The 13,829-nt window shown below is 36.3% G+C and overlaps 1 protein-coding gene across 1 annotated transcript in view; it reads right to left on the bottom strand.

Moving 5' to 3' along the window:
- Positions 1–13,829, bottom strand: part of RSRC1 (arginine and serine rich coiled-coil 1) — a 453,481-nt gene that overhangs the window by 54,027 nt on the left and 385,625 nt on the right. The window lies entirely within an intron of this gene.

Genomic DNA, 13,829 nt, shown 5'->3' with positions numbered 1-13,829 from the left:
CTTTATAACAAAGTGAATCAGTGATACATATACATATGTTCCCATAGCTCTTCCCTCTTGCGTCTCCCTCCCTCCCACCCTCCCTATCCCACCCCTCCAGGCGGTCACAAAGCACCGAGCTGATCTCCCTGTGCTAAGCGGCTGCTTCCCACTAGCTATCTACCTTACGTTTGGTAGTGTATATATGTCCATGCCTCTCTCTCGCTTTGTCACAGCTTACCCTTCCCCCTCCCCATATCCTCAAGTCCATTCTCTAGTAGGTCTGTGTCTTTATTCCTGTCTTACCCCTAGGTTCTTCATGACATTTTTTTTCTTAAATTCCATATATATGTGTTAGCATGCGGTATTTGTCTCTCTCTTTCTGACTTACTTCACTCTGTATGACAGACTCTAGGTCTATCCACCTCATTACAAATAGCTCAGTTTCGTTTCTTTTTATGGCTGAGTAATATTCCATTGTATATATGTGCCACATCTTCTTTATCCATTCATCCGATGATGGACACTTAGGTTGTTTCCATCTCCGGCCTATTGTAAATAGAGCTGCAATGAACATTTTGGTACATGACTCTTTTTGTTTGTTTGTTTTTTGCGGTATGCGGACCTCTCACTATTGTGGCCTCTCCCGTTGCGAAGCACAGGCTCCGGATGCGCAGGCTCAGCAGCCATGGCTCATGGGCCCAGATGCTCTGCGGCATGTGGGATCTTCCCGGACTGGGGCACGAACCCGTGTCCCCTGCATCGGCAGGCGGACTCTCAACCACTGCGCTACCAGGGAAGCCCCATGACTCTTTTTGAATTATGGTTTTCTCAGGGTATATGCCCAGTAGTGGGATTGCTGGGTCATATGGTAGTTCTATTTGTAGTTTTTTAAGGAACCTCCATACTGTTCTCCATAGTGGCTTTACCAATTCACATTGATTTTTAAATGTAAATATTGTAAAATTATAATTCTTGGCCTTATTTTAAGTTAATATATATAGGTATGTAACTGATTCTCTTGCTGTACAGCAGGAACTAACACAACACTGTAAATCAACTACACTCCAATAAAAATTAATTAAAAACATAAACTAATACCTACAAAACATGATATAGTTTTTAGATCAATTGGGTGCAGGTCTTCCTGGTTTAGTAAATAGACAACACCTTCTTTTGTGTAGCTAACGTGCTACTATCATGGCCAAGAACTGGCCTTAAAAAGAAGCTAAATCTGTCAGATAATAACTATCAGAAGGAACAGGTGGATAAAATCACTTATTTTTGTGATATCATTACCCTTCATACAATGAAACTGATGCACAATGGTGATTCGCAGAAACTTTTAAAATAAAAAAGAAAGTTGTAATTTACCAAGTAATAACTGTGACCTACACACTTTTGGGTATTTTTCTCATTATTTAGAGAAAAACTCATCAAAATAACTGTCACTGAAAATGTTATCCACTATTTCACTATTTAGCCTTGGGATTATGTTTTACTATTAGGCCAAGGAGTGACATCAGCAGTGTAAGATGCCTTTCCATTTTGTCCTTCTTTTTGTACAACTGAATTAGGCATCTATCCATGAATAAACGCACCTTAATGGGAGTTGAGGGATCCAGCACCACAGGCCAAAGGGCCTGGGATGAGTCTTGCCCACCTGTGCATCTGGTAATAAGCAGACAGACCTCAGTATGGGCTGTGAAACCAAAAGAAGCTGCAGAACCTACCATAACCCCTCTCGGCCATGGCCTGGGAAAACCTGTACTTGAGCAGAAACCCATGGAGAGGGGAGATTTCAGCATGCTGTTGAAACAACAACAAAAGAGTTTGGATGCACTGGAGACAGAAAGAGGAACTTTGCCAGTGCTATCCCTCCCTCAAGGCAGCACTGCACTGCTGAACCAGCAGTGACTTCTCTTGGGGAAAGGGAAAGCAGTGAGTGAGTGCTTGGCATCCACAGCTGTGTGGGATGCTGCTGGGGAAACCCTGGAGAAACCTGTTTCTCATCAGCAGCACCCAGAGTACTAAGGTAGGAACTCCATGACACAGTGGAGGGAGAATATCAGGAAAGAGGAAGATAAGAATGTCACAAAGCATTACAGGGATGCAGTTATGGGTGACTGCCTCAGGACTTCAGGGGGAAGTCTGCCCATGGGCATGTGGGAGAACCTCACCTGAGGATCCCCCCACTGGGCCTATGGGTACCCCCAATGCTACAAGTGCTAAACCCACACCTCCTCCAACTCTGCAGCTAGCTCCTTGTGTGCGCTCCCAAGTGTACAGCACACTTGGTAAATGGAATGCTCTCAGAAAAGCAGACCAGGGTCTGTGGACAAGGAAGAAACCACAAACATGAGCTGTAGCGCCACCTTTGGAAAACAAAAGAGAAGTTTCCAGCAGTCAGTCTGGTGAATTGTAAGAACCAGAGAAGATATAAAAGCTTAAGGATTCTACCACAAGAGAGAGCAAGAAGTGTGGAGCAGGTGTATCCATACAAGGTCAGAGAAAATTTCAGATATAATAGGACCAAAAAACAGTATATGCCACCTGAAGGCAACTAGTAAAGATTTCAGGAGGTGTCTGCTACTTCAAATGCAAAAGCAGTAATGCAAAACTATAAGGAATGTGAAAAATCAATGACACATATCACCAAAAGATAAAAATAATCCTCCAATAACTGAACTCATTGGAATTTCGTGATCTAGCTGATATAGAATTCAAAAAAGTTGTTTTGAAAGAACTCAACAAGCTACATGAAAACGAAGACAATTCAACAAAATCAGAAAATAATACATGAACAAATGATAAACGTAAAGAGACACAAATCATAAAAAAAGAACTAAGCAGAAATTCTGGAGCTGAAGAATTCAATGAGCGAAATGGAACAACAACAAAAAAACAAGAGAGCATCTATATCACAGCAGACCAAGCAGAAGATAAAATAAGTGAGCTAGAGGTGAGGAACTTTGAAATAACAGCTGTTGGAGAACAAAGGAAACAGAATGAAAAAGAGCAAAGAAAGCCTACGTGATCTATGGAACTCGATCAAATGTACAAATATTAGAATAATTAGGGTTCCAGAGGAAGAAGAGGGCAGAAAGTTTATTTAAAGAAATAATAGCTGAGAACTCCCCAAACCTGGGGGGAGACTAAGACATTCATATTTATGAAGCTAACAGATTACCCTCTTATCCATACAAAAAGACTTTCTCCAAAACACAATGTAATGAATTGTCAAAATCAAAGATAAAGAGAATTCTGAAGGCAGCCAGAGAGGAGGAAAAAAAAAAATTATAACCTACAAAGGAACCTCCCATCAGGCTACCAGCAGATTTCTCAGCAGACACCCTATAGGCCAGGAAAGAGTAGAATGCCATATTCAAGGTGTTGAAGAAAAAAACCCCTGCCAGTCAAGAATACTCTATAGAGCAAAGTTTATGCTTCAGATGTGAAGGAGAAATAAAGACTTGCTTATACAAACAAAAGCTAAGGAAGTTATCACAACTAGATCTGCCTTGCAAGAAATGCTGAAAGGAGTTTTTCAAGATGAAAAAAAAGGATGTTAATTAGTGACATGAAAACATATGAATGTATTCAACACACTGGTAAAGGTAAATAGTGAGATTTTGGAAACCCTAAGTTTGTAATAGGGTGGTGTATTAAACACTTAACTATATTATAAAGGTTAAAGGAAATGAGTATTAAAAATAACTATAGCTACTATAACTTGTTAAAAAATACACAATATAAAAAGGTACATCGTGACATCAAAAATATGAGGGGAGGAAGAGGGTGAAGCTTTTGTATGTGATCAATGTTAAGTTGCTATCAGCTTAAAGTGGATTGTTTTATCTATAAGGTGTTTTATATAAGCCTCATAGTGACCACGAAGCAAAAAACTAGGTAGATTCATAAAAGATAAAGAAAGGGGAAACAGAGAAAACCACCAGGGAAAATCACAGAGGGAAAAAGAAACACTGCAACCACAAAACTGCCAGAGAACAACTAATAAGATGGCATTAGTAAGTCTGTCCATATCAATAATTACTCTAAATGTAAATGGATTGAATTCACCAATTAAAAAGCACAGAGTGGCTGGCTGGATTAAAAAAACAAGATCCAACTATACACTGTCTACAAGAGACTCACTTCAGATCTAAGGACACACACAGGCTCACAGTGAAGGGATGGAAAAAGATATTCCATGCAAATGAAAACCAGAGGGAAGCAGGAGTAGCTGTACTTATATCAGATAAAATACTTTAAGCCAAAAACAGTAACAAGCAACAAAGAAGGACATTATATAATGACAAAGGGGTCAATTCATCAAGAAGATATAACAGTCATAAATATATACGACAAATTTATACAGTCGTGGCAATGACTTTTTGGATACACACCAAAAACACAAATAACAAAAGCAAGTATAAAGAGGGAATATAACAAACTAAAAAGCTTCTGCACGGCAAAAGAAACAATCAACAAAACGAAAAGGCAACCTACAGAATGGGAGAAAATATCTGCAAACCATATACTGAATAGGGGTTAATATCCAATATATATAAATAAGGAACTCATGTAACTCAATAAAAAAAAATGAGTGGAGGAACTCAACAGGCATTCTTCCAAAGAAGACACCCAAATAGCCAACAGGTACATGAACATCATCAACATCACTAATCATTAAGGAAATGAAAACCAAAACCACATTGAGATATCACCTCACACCTGTCAGAATGGCTATCATCAAGAGCACAAGAGGTAAGTGCTGACAAGGATGTGGAGAAAAGAGAATGCTTGTGCTCTGGCGGTGGGAATGTAAATTGGTACAGCCACTATGGAAAACAGTAAGGAGGTTCTTCAAAAAATTAAAAATAAAACTACTATATGATCCAGAAATCCCACTTCTGAGTGCATATCCAAAGGAAATGAAAACAGGGCATTGAAAAGATATCTTCATTTCCATTTTTACTGACGTATTATTAGCTATAGCCAAGATATGGAAACAACCTAAGTGCCTGTCAACAAATGAATGGATAAAGAAGATGTGGTTTATATATGTATGCAATGGAATATTATTCAGCCATGAGAAAGAAGGAAATCCTGCCATTTGTGACAATATGGATGGACCCTGAGGTCATTATACTGAGATGAGTCAAACAGAAAAAGACAAATACTGTCTGATATCACTTATATGTGAAATCCAAAAAAGCCAAACTCATTAAAAACAGAGTAGAATGGTGGTTACCAGGGGCTGGGGTTGAGGAATTGGAGAGGTGTTATTTAAGGATACAAACTTGCAGCTTGTAGATAAGTTCTGGAGACATAATAAACAGCATAGTGATTATAATCAACAATGCTTTTTTATAAACTTAAAAGCTGCTAAGAGACTAGTTTTTAATTGTTCTCACTACAAAAAAATAATAATTATGTGAGGTGTTAGATAATGCTACGATGGTAATCATATTTCAATATATCAAATCAACACATTGTACACCTTAACCTTATACTATGTTACATGTCAATCTGTATCTCAATAAAGAAAATTTTACTGTTAGGCCAAATTTTTAATTAATTTTATAGAGGAGCTTTATTAGATATTTTTTATGTTAAGAAAGAACACAATAGAGAATCTCATTTTTAATCTAAAATATTTAAGATGCTATGAAGATAAAAATAGGTAAAATTTTATATTGAATTGAAATGTAGTAGGACTAATTCTTACATAACACATATTACCTCTGTTTCTTTCTCCTTCCTGTACTTTCCATTCTGTTGTTTTTCAGTGCTTCATTCAAGATGCTTTCTTCTAATCTATCTTCCAGCTCTCTAATTCTTTTTTTCTGCTCTGCCTTGTTGAAACTTAAGCCCTCATTAAGTTCTTGATTTCAGTTAATGTTTTTTTTTTTTTTTTTCGGTACGTGGGCCTCTCACTGTTGTGGCCTCTCCCATTGCGGAGCACAGGCTCCAGATGCGCAGGCCCAGTGGCCATGGCTCACGGGCCCAGCCGCTCCGCGGCATGTGGGATCCTTCCAGACGGGGGCACGAACCCAGGTCCCCTGCATCGGCAGGCGGACTCCCAACCACTGTGCCACCAGGGAAGCCCCAGTTAATGTATTTTTCAGTTCAATACTTTCTTTTAAATTTTTTTGTTTCCATTTCTCACCTGAAATTCTTAGTATTGTCTTTTATTTCCATGAACATATTAAGCAGAGTAATATTAAAATCTGCATCTAACAACCCCATAATCTTGATCTGCTATGAATCTGTCCCTACTGACTGTTTTTTCTGTTGTCCTCTTGTTTTGTCCTCATTGTTCTTCATCTTGTTTTCTCATATGCCTGGTTATTCTTAATGGATATCATACAGGAACAATTGCAAAGATAATTTGAGGCTTAGGATAATGCTCCCTTCTTCCAGAAAAGATTTATATCTGCTTTGGTAATTGGCTAGGGGCACTAGCAATCTTTTTTTTTTAAATTGGGGTATAGCTGTTTTACAATGTTGTGTTAGTTTCTACTGTACAGTGAAGTGAAGCAGAATTCCCTGTGCTATACAGCAGGTTTTCATGTTTTCTATTTTATACATATTAGTGTATATATGTCAATCCCAATCTCCCAATTCATCCCACCCCTCTCCATTCCCCCTTGGTGTCCATATGTTTGTTCTCTACATCTGTGCCTTTATTTCTGCCTTGCAAACCGGTTCATCTGTACCATTTTTCTAGATTCCACATATATGCGTTAATATACGATATTTGTTTTTCTCTTTCTGACTTATTTCACACTGTGTGACAGTCTCTAGGTCCATCCACGTCTCTAAAAATGACCCAATTTCATTCCTTTTTATGGCTGAGTAATATTCCACTGTGTATATGAACCACATCTTTTTCATCCATTTGTCTGTCGATGGACATTTAGGTTGCTTCCATGATCTGGCTATTGTAAATAGTGCTGCAATGAACACTGGGGTGCATGTGTCTTTTTGAATTATGGTTTTCTCTGGGTATATGCACAGTAGTGGGATTGCTGGGTCATATGGTAATTCTATTTTTAGTTTTTTGAGGAACCTCCATACTGTTCTCCATAGTGGCTGTATCAATTTACATTCCCACCAACAGTGCAAGAGGGTTCCTTTTTCTCCACACCCTCTCCAGCATTTATTGTTTGTAGATTTTTTGATGATGTAGGGGCACTAGCAATCTTGAATCATCTTAATTCAGTCAGGAATTGAGATGATTCAAAACTGGGCTTCAGCCCCCTTGGGTGCTTGTCTATTTCTGGTTCATCCTTACTTTCAGGGACTAACCTATTAAGATCCCAACCAAAAGCCTGGCGGTTTTTATCAGGTCTTCCCTTCCTTGACTGGCCCTGAACTCTAGATTTTTGTCCCTGTAGCTCCATGAGGCTCTTAAAAGCTCTGCCCAGATTCTTAGCCTTTCAGTGACCTTTTTAAGAATTGGCAGATAGATTCCACTACTGGAATCATCTCTAGGGGAAAAGTGGCTCCAACTGTTGAGCTCACCTTATTTTCTTTGAACTGGGACCCATACTTCCCCACCACATTTGTAACTCTCTCATGCCTTCAAACATGTGTTTTAATATTTTGACCAGATTTTCTCTCTCTTCTCAGAAGGAGGGTGAGTTCAAATAAGCTAGTCCTACCAAATCATCTTTATCCCATAAATCTTGATATGTGGTCTTATATTTTCCACTGTGATTTCCTTTTTCACCTACGGATCACTTTTATTATTAATTTAATTATTTATTTTTTATTAATTAATTATTTTATTTATTAATTTATTATTAATTTAATTATAAAATTAATTATTTTATAAAGTTTATAAAATGGTTTCATATCTAGTGTATCACAACCACCTCCTTAGGTGGTAGATAGATTATTATCACCCTTATTAACAGATTGGGAAACTGGGTTTAAAGTGACCACTTAAGATCATACAGAGGATGAGAAAACAATACCCCATTTGAATTTACTGTATTTCACTGCTCTCATATTTATTTTCTGTCTTCCCCCTCTACAATGTAAGCTCTTTGAATGCAGGGGCCTCGATTTCCTTTTTCACTGCTCTCTTCATATGGCTTAAACAGTACCCAGCATGCACCAGATGGTCGGTATATTTTTTAAATTGATAAAAGCTATCAAAGGAATGAATGATAAAAGAAAGATACTCCTTGTATTGCAATTCTGAATAATAAAAATTTATATTTATACACTACTGTGTAGTTGTGAAATGATTTTTAAATACTTTATGCATTTCTATTTATAACAATTCTAGATAGATTTTATCATCTTTCTCACTTTAGAGTCACAGTGAAGTTAAGGGACTTAGTCACAGAGCCAGTAAATGGCAGGGCTGGGACTCTGAACTTCATTCTCTTACTTCAGCTACAAAAGGATAGGGCTATTTCCACTAGAGTACAATTGACTCCATATATTGCAATGGCTCCCCTAGGTTACTTCCAGGATTGCACAATCCTGTGAGAATTCAATATGTATGTCAGCTTTCTCATGTTTAATTTATATTACAAATAGCTGATTGAAAAGAAAGCTGTAGCTCTGAGCTGGTCTTGAAATTTGTGTGTGTGTAGAACACAGAAAATATTTAAAATGGTAAGCAAATACATGATGGTCAGTCCCTGGAGGTCTAAAAATGGTTAAATAGATATCCGTGTATCTGCATTCATATACACGAACACCTTACTGAAAATAAGTAAAATGTGATCTAAATCAGCTTCCAAGTCCATATAGAGTACAGTTGAGTACATATGAAGCACAAACATTATTAGTGAGCTATTAGGAAGGATCCTTTGCTTTGTTAAAAAGTTAAAAATGAATTAGCACATATTTACTGGAAGCGTCAAAACTGAGGATAGCTGATGCTATAATATGGCACTATATTATAAATATATATAAATATAGTTTTGTATAAAACTATATACAAAAGAAAGGTTAAAATATTTAACAATCAAGTTCTTGCAGACATGGAATCAAGGGAACTATAAAGGACAAATCACTGCTGAAGGGAATAAGACAGATGGCTAGGCTAAATAACTGAGTGTTTGTTCTTGAGTAATTTTTGACTAAATAAGAACTCGAGGAAAAAATATGGAATAAAGCAATGCATCTTAGCTAAGCAGATTAATTCTCCTCTTAAAGAAAGCAGCTCTCTAACATTAGAGCTAATGTGTTAAAGGACTATACAGATACATAAAAAATACTACAATATGACAGATGTAGAATTATTAAATCTGATACATGGGAACACAAATTTCCTAAAAGGGTATTTAAAATCTTGGAATGGAACTATCTAATAAAGAAAGACAAAGAGGGGAAGGGGGTAAACTCAAATGTTTAAACCTAAGAAGGAAGTCATACTGTGTATTACAATGCGTAGCCAATTCAGGAGAGGGCAAGAAAGGACAATCCTTATTTCTACCTAACCTGCTTATGGCAACATGCCAAATAAACACTGACTCCTAAGTGATACCCCTGCGCCTGTTAAATTTACCCTTCTAACTTCATTCTAATCTTCTTATAAAGGGCGTCCAGAAGGAATAAATGATGCCTCAGAACCCCAAATATTCATCTTCTTCTCTGGTCTTAGGCAGGAGCCACAGTGGAGGGAAAGAGGGATTAGAACAGTTCTCTCTCTGGGTGTGGTAGGACGTGGTGCCAAGTGTGCTTTATGCTAGGGACCTCAAAGCATGGGAGAGCCAGGACCTCTGAGAAAGGGTAGATTTGGCTCTGACCCAGGCTCTGAAGGATGGTGTGGACTTGACAAGTGAGTGTTTTACACAGACCAGCCAGTCACTGGGGAGAAAAGCAGATAGAGATTATGGGAAAAGGACATGGACACCTTGGCAAACTGTGCCTCTGACAAGTATCTCACCTTCTGGGGTCCCAGAAACACAAGTGAGGCAATATAAAATGGGTACAGATCTATCTGAGTACACACAAAAAACAGTAAACAAGTACATAAGAGCTAGAGGGTGAGATCCAGAGAGGAAGGCAAAGGACAGAGGAAGAGGGATTTAAATCATATTATATTTGAACACTGATCGTAGGGTTGTGATTTATCCAGGCTATTTAAATAGGGGGAATGTGTACTGGAGTCATACTCCTGGGTCTGTGTACTGCCTTCACTACTTATTAGCCATAGAGCAAGTTTTTATGCCTTAGTTTCCTATCCTCCCTACACTACAGGGATAATAACAGCACAAACCTCAGAATTCATGAGGATTAAGAGAGTTAAAACAGGTAAAGTACTTAGAACATTGCCTGGCACCTCCTTTTTTCTTTTCAGTTACTAGTACTTTTTACCCCCAGCTTTGCCAAAGGATTAACAATAACAGAAAACATGAAATTAAGGCTAATCTCTTACTTCTTGTCAAGCAGATGTGGCAAAAGGGTTGATGGATTTCAACTTAAACAAAATCTAAGTCTTCACTTGAATCACCTAATATTGTGTTCGTATTGTCACTGTCCACCATTTCCAGGAATAATTTAGAATAGGTTGCCTAACGCTTTTGGAAACAACAATATTTGAAGCAGAAAACTAACCAATGGGTAGGGCTATTCTGAATAAACACAAGGGGGAAAAGAATTTAAAAACCACTATACTTATGCCACAAATGTGAAATTCATATTAGAGAGAAGTCAAAATGCAAAGAAAGACAATAATGCTTATAAGTCAATTTAAAACATAATTAGAACACTTAAATGCATACTATATTAAACATAAAATAGAATACAGAAAACCTAAGCAGTTATGCTAAAGCATTCAATAATACAGAAAGAAATCAAAAGGAGAAAAGTTGAAATAATTTTTAATTATATATAGTCAGAACATTTTCAAATACATACAGAGAAAAAGGGAAAGTCAAAGTCAAGCATTTATTAGGACAAAGAATAAAAAGGAAAACAGAACTGAAAGATTTAATTTTTCTAAAATATAATACAGTTAGAAAAAAATGCTTATTTTTAAAGAAGGAAACTATAAACCCAAACTTTAAATATTGCTAACTTTTATGAAATAATGTAACCTTTATATAATTCAGCTAAAATGGAAAGAGTTGGAGAGTAAATGGTTCAAAAAAGAGGGTCCATGCAAATGTATAGTGATATTCAATAGGTGGACAATCAACTGAGCTGTGTAAGGACCATGAAGGGCACTCTAAATGGGGTATCACTGCTTCAAGAGTGGAAGGCAAAATGGTTACTCTGGACAAGTTTTGGTGAGTAGCCTGACTTTTATCTTGGATACAATACTGGCAAACGTAATTATATTGATTTAAGAACACTCAAAGAAAAGGACTGCACAATAGTCAGAATGTATTTGCAAGGCACAGATCTTGCTATGCTAATACAATAGCTTTTTTGAGATGACAGAGAATGGATAGAGAGAGCTGGGCAGATAACATTTATCTACATTTTAACAATGCTTTCAACCCTGTGCTGCATATCAGCATGCTGAGAAATTAAGAGACGAATTGTATAAATGATGTAATAGACTGAATTTCTAGTGGCTTATAGGTTAAAAATAAAGGATTATTATTCTTTCAGATGCCGAAATATATACACATACACATACAGATGTATCTCAGGTTTCAATTTGCAGCTAGACTAATATGAAATAAAATAAATGTAGCTTATACATTAATCATTTTCAGGGAAGTTTAATTTGATAGGATTCAAGTATTTAGACAACTTATAAGAAAAAAATTCTGGAAGCAAACAATAGCAACAAAGAATCTGGCTAGTAATTTGTTTTCACCCACAAAATATAGGCAAAAGAAACCTATTTAATGAAACACACCTTTTATCCTTCAAAATTAGTGTCATATAGGTTGTTTTACCAGTAGAATTTTTCTTCAACATTTGTGGTAATAATTTTCCTATGTTTTTTGGATGCACAGAAAATTCAGTGAGCTCAGGTAAAGACTTGATAAATCCATACTAGCAAATGTTGATAGTATTTTGAAATTCACTGATTTCTTTTTGAATGGTTGTAACTCTTTAGAGAAACAGTCTAATGAGTGAGGTCCTATCTTAGCGAAAAGACATAACAAGGTTGGGTTATACTTTCAATGATGTTATTTGGAATCAACGGCAAGCTCAAGTTAAGTTATTTAAGCATGGATTTAAAAGAAGGAAGGGTAAACTGGTCATTCATTCGTCCATTCATTCAGTTGTAAAATAATTAAGAAACTGTGTATCTACTACATGTTAGGCACTGTGGATACTAACTAAATCCTCTACAATCCTAAAGTTTATATTCTAGTTATAATGATACGTTTAAAAAGATGCTAATTAAAACAGCTATGATTGGAGGGTTGTGCTTTTTTTTTTTAACAATTCTCAGGTACTAAAATGGAAAAGGTTACTCTATATCACAGGCTATGTGCAGGGTCAGTTTGACTTAGTGAATGTCTAAATGAAAAAATATTTTCAAAAGAATTACAATATAACTTTCAGTACCTATAGTTACCTAAATATTTTTAAATTCTTTTAAAAGATGTTTAGAACTAATTTAATGAAACAAAAAAGAGCGACACCATTAGAAATATCAATTGACATCATGTAAATGAGGGGTTCTGAAGTATTAAAGTTTCTTTGAGCACTTAAAGCCAGTATTTTGGAACACATTATCAGGCTTCAACTCCTTGAAAGCTTACAGAGGAAACAGTTACTAGGGCAAGCATTCATATTATATATTTTTTCATAACAATTAATCACCTAGCAATTTCAGTATCTGTGGTTATCACATCAGTGTCATCCGTTTTCAACCGATAAAGATCTGAATTAATGGAATTAGACTAATAACTATCGCAACATATATTCACTGTGTTGGTTGATAATAAAGGCCACACTTATAATGTATAGCACCACAGTGTTTTATAAGCACTATTATGTTATTAATTAGTTACACTGATCAGAATACCACATAACATAGCGGTATTAAAATATTATAATTTGCTCAGACTACTTTGCATCTATTATTATATCTATTTGTACTACGGGTGACCATAAGCATAACTGAAATCAGACAGATTGTTTCCACTAACAATACCAAAATATGCACTTCAGAAAGCCAAAAGAACAGAATTCTACTGAGGATTTTTGCCAGTGGAATTCACTTGTTTTCTTAATACACCATAAAATTAGTTGATCTAGGAAAAGAGTATAAAGTCAGAATTTAAGGGGGTCAAATAAGGTGAATTCTATATATACATTTATATGTATAAATTAGTTCACATTTAGTTCGAATCTACTTATTTGTAGTGTTCTGCCACCTAAATCTACAGGGTTTTTTTGTTGTTGTTGTTTGTTTTTTTGGATTTGCTTTGACGGCTTGGCTCTGACGGAATGCTGCTATTAAGCATTCTAAACCATCATACTTAAAACATTTTAGGTTCTATAACATCTCAGCTTCCATTTGTAAGTTGGGGGTGTAAATTTTTTCTGGTTGTCATAATAGAAGGTATGCGCTAAGGAAAAATTCTTAATTTTCAGATTTAGACAATAGCACTCAAAACCAGTATTTTGGGACACAGTATCAGGCTTCAACTCCTTGAAAGCTCACAGAGGAAATAGTTATTCTGCTAATTAGCCAACAGAGTGACATGATTGTCAGTCCAAATGCATCATCCACTAACTGAGAAAGAGTTGCGTGGATCTTGCTTTAAGCACTGTAATTTACAACAGTATATACAAAGCCTCTAAGAAGCAAACAGGCGAAATTTTCACTCACACAAATCATAGCAAACTAAAGGGGAAATACAAATTTGTTAGAGGAGATAAAAATGTGTTAGATTTCTTTGTGT

The sequence above is a fragment of the Lagenorhynchus albirostris genome, chromosome 5, assembly GCF_949774975.1.
Source record: "Lagenorhynchus albirostris chromosome 5, mLagAlb1.1, whole genome shotgun sequence".
NCBI lineage: Eukaryota > Metazoa > Chordata > Mammalia > Artiodactyla > Delphinidae > Lagenorhynchus > Lagenorhynchus albirostris.
The sequence above is the reverse complement of the archived record's forward strand: the minus strand, read 5'-3'. Positions and strand labels throughout refer to the sequence as shown.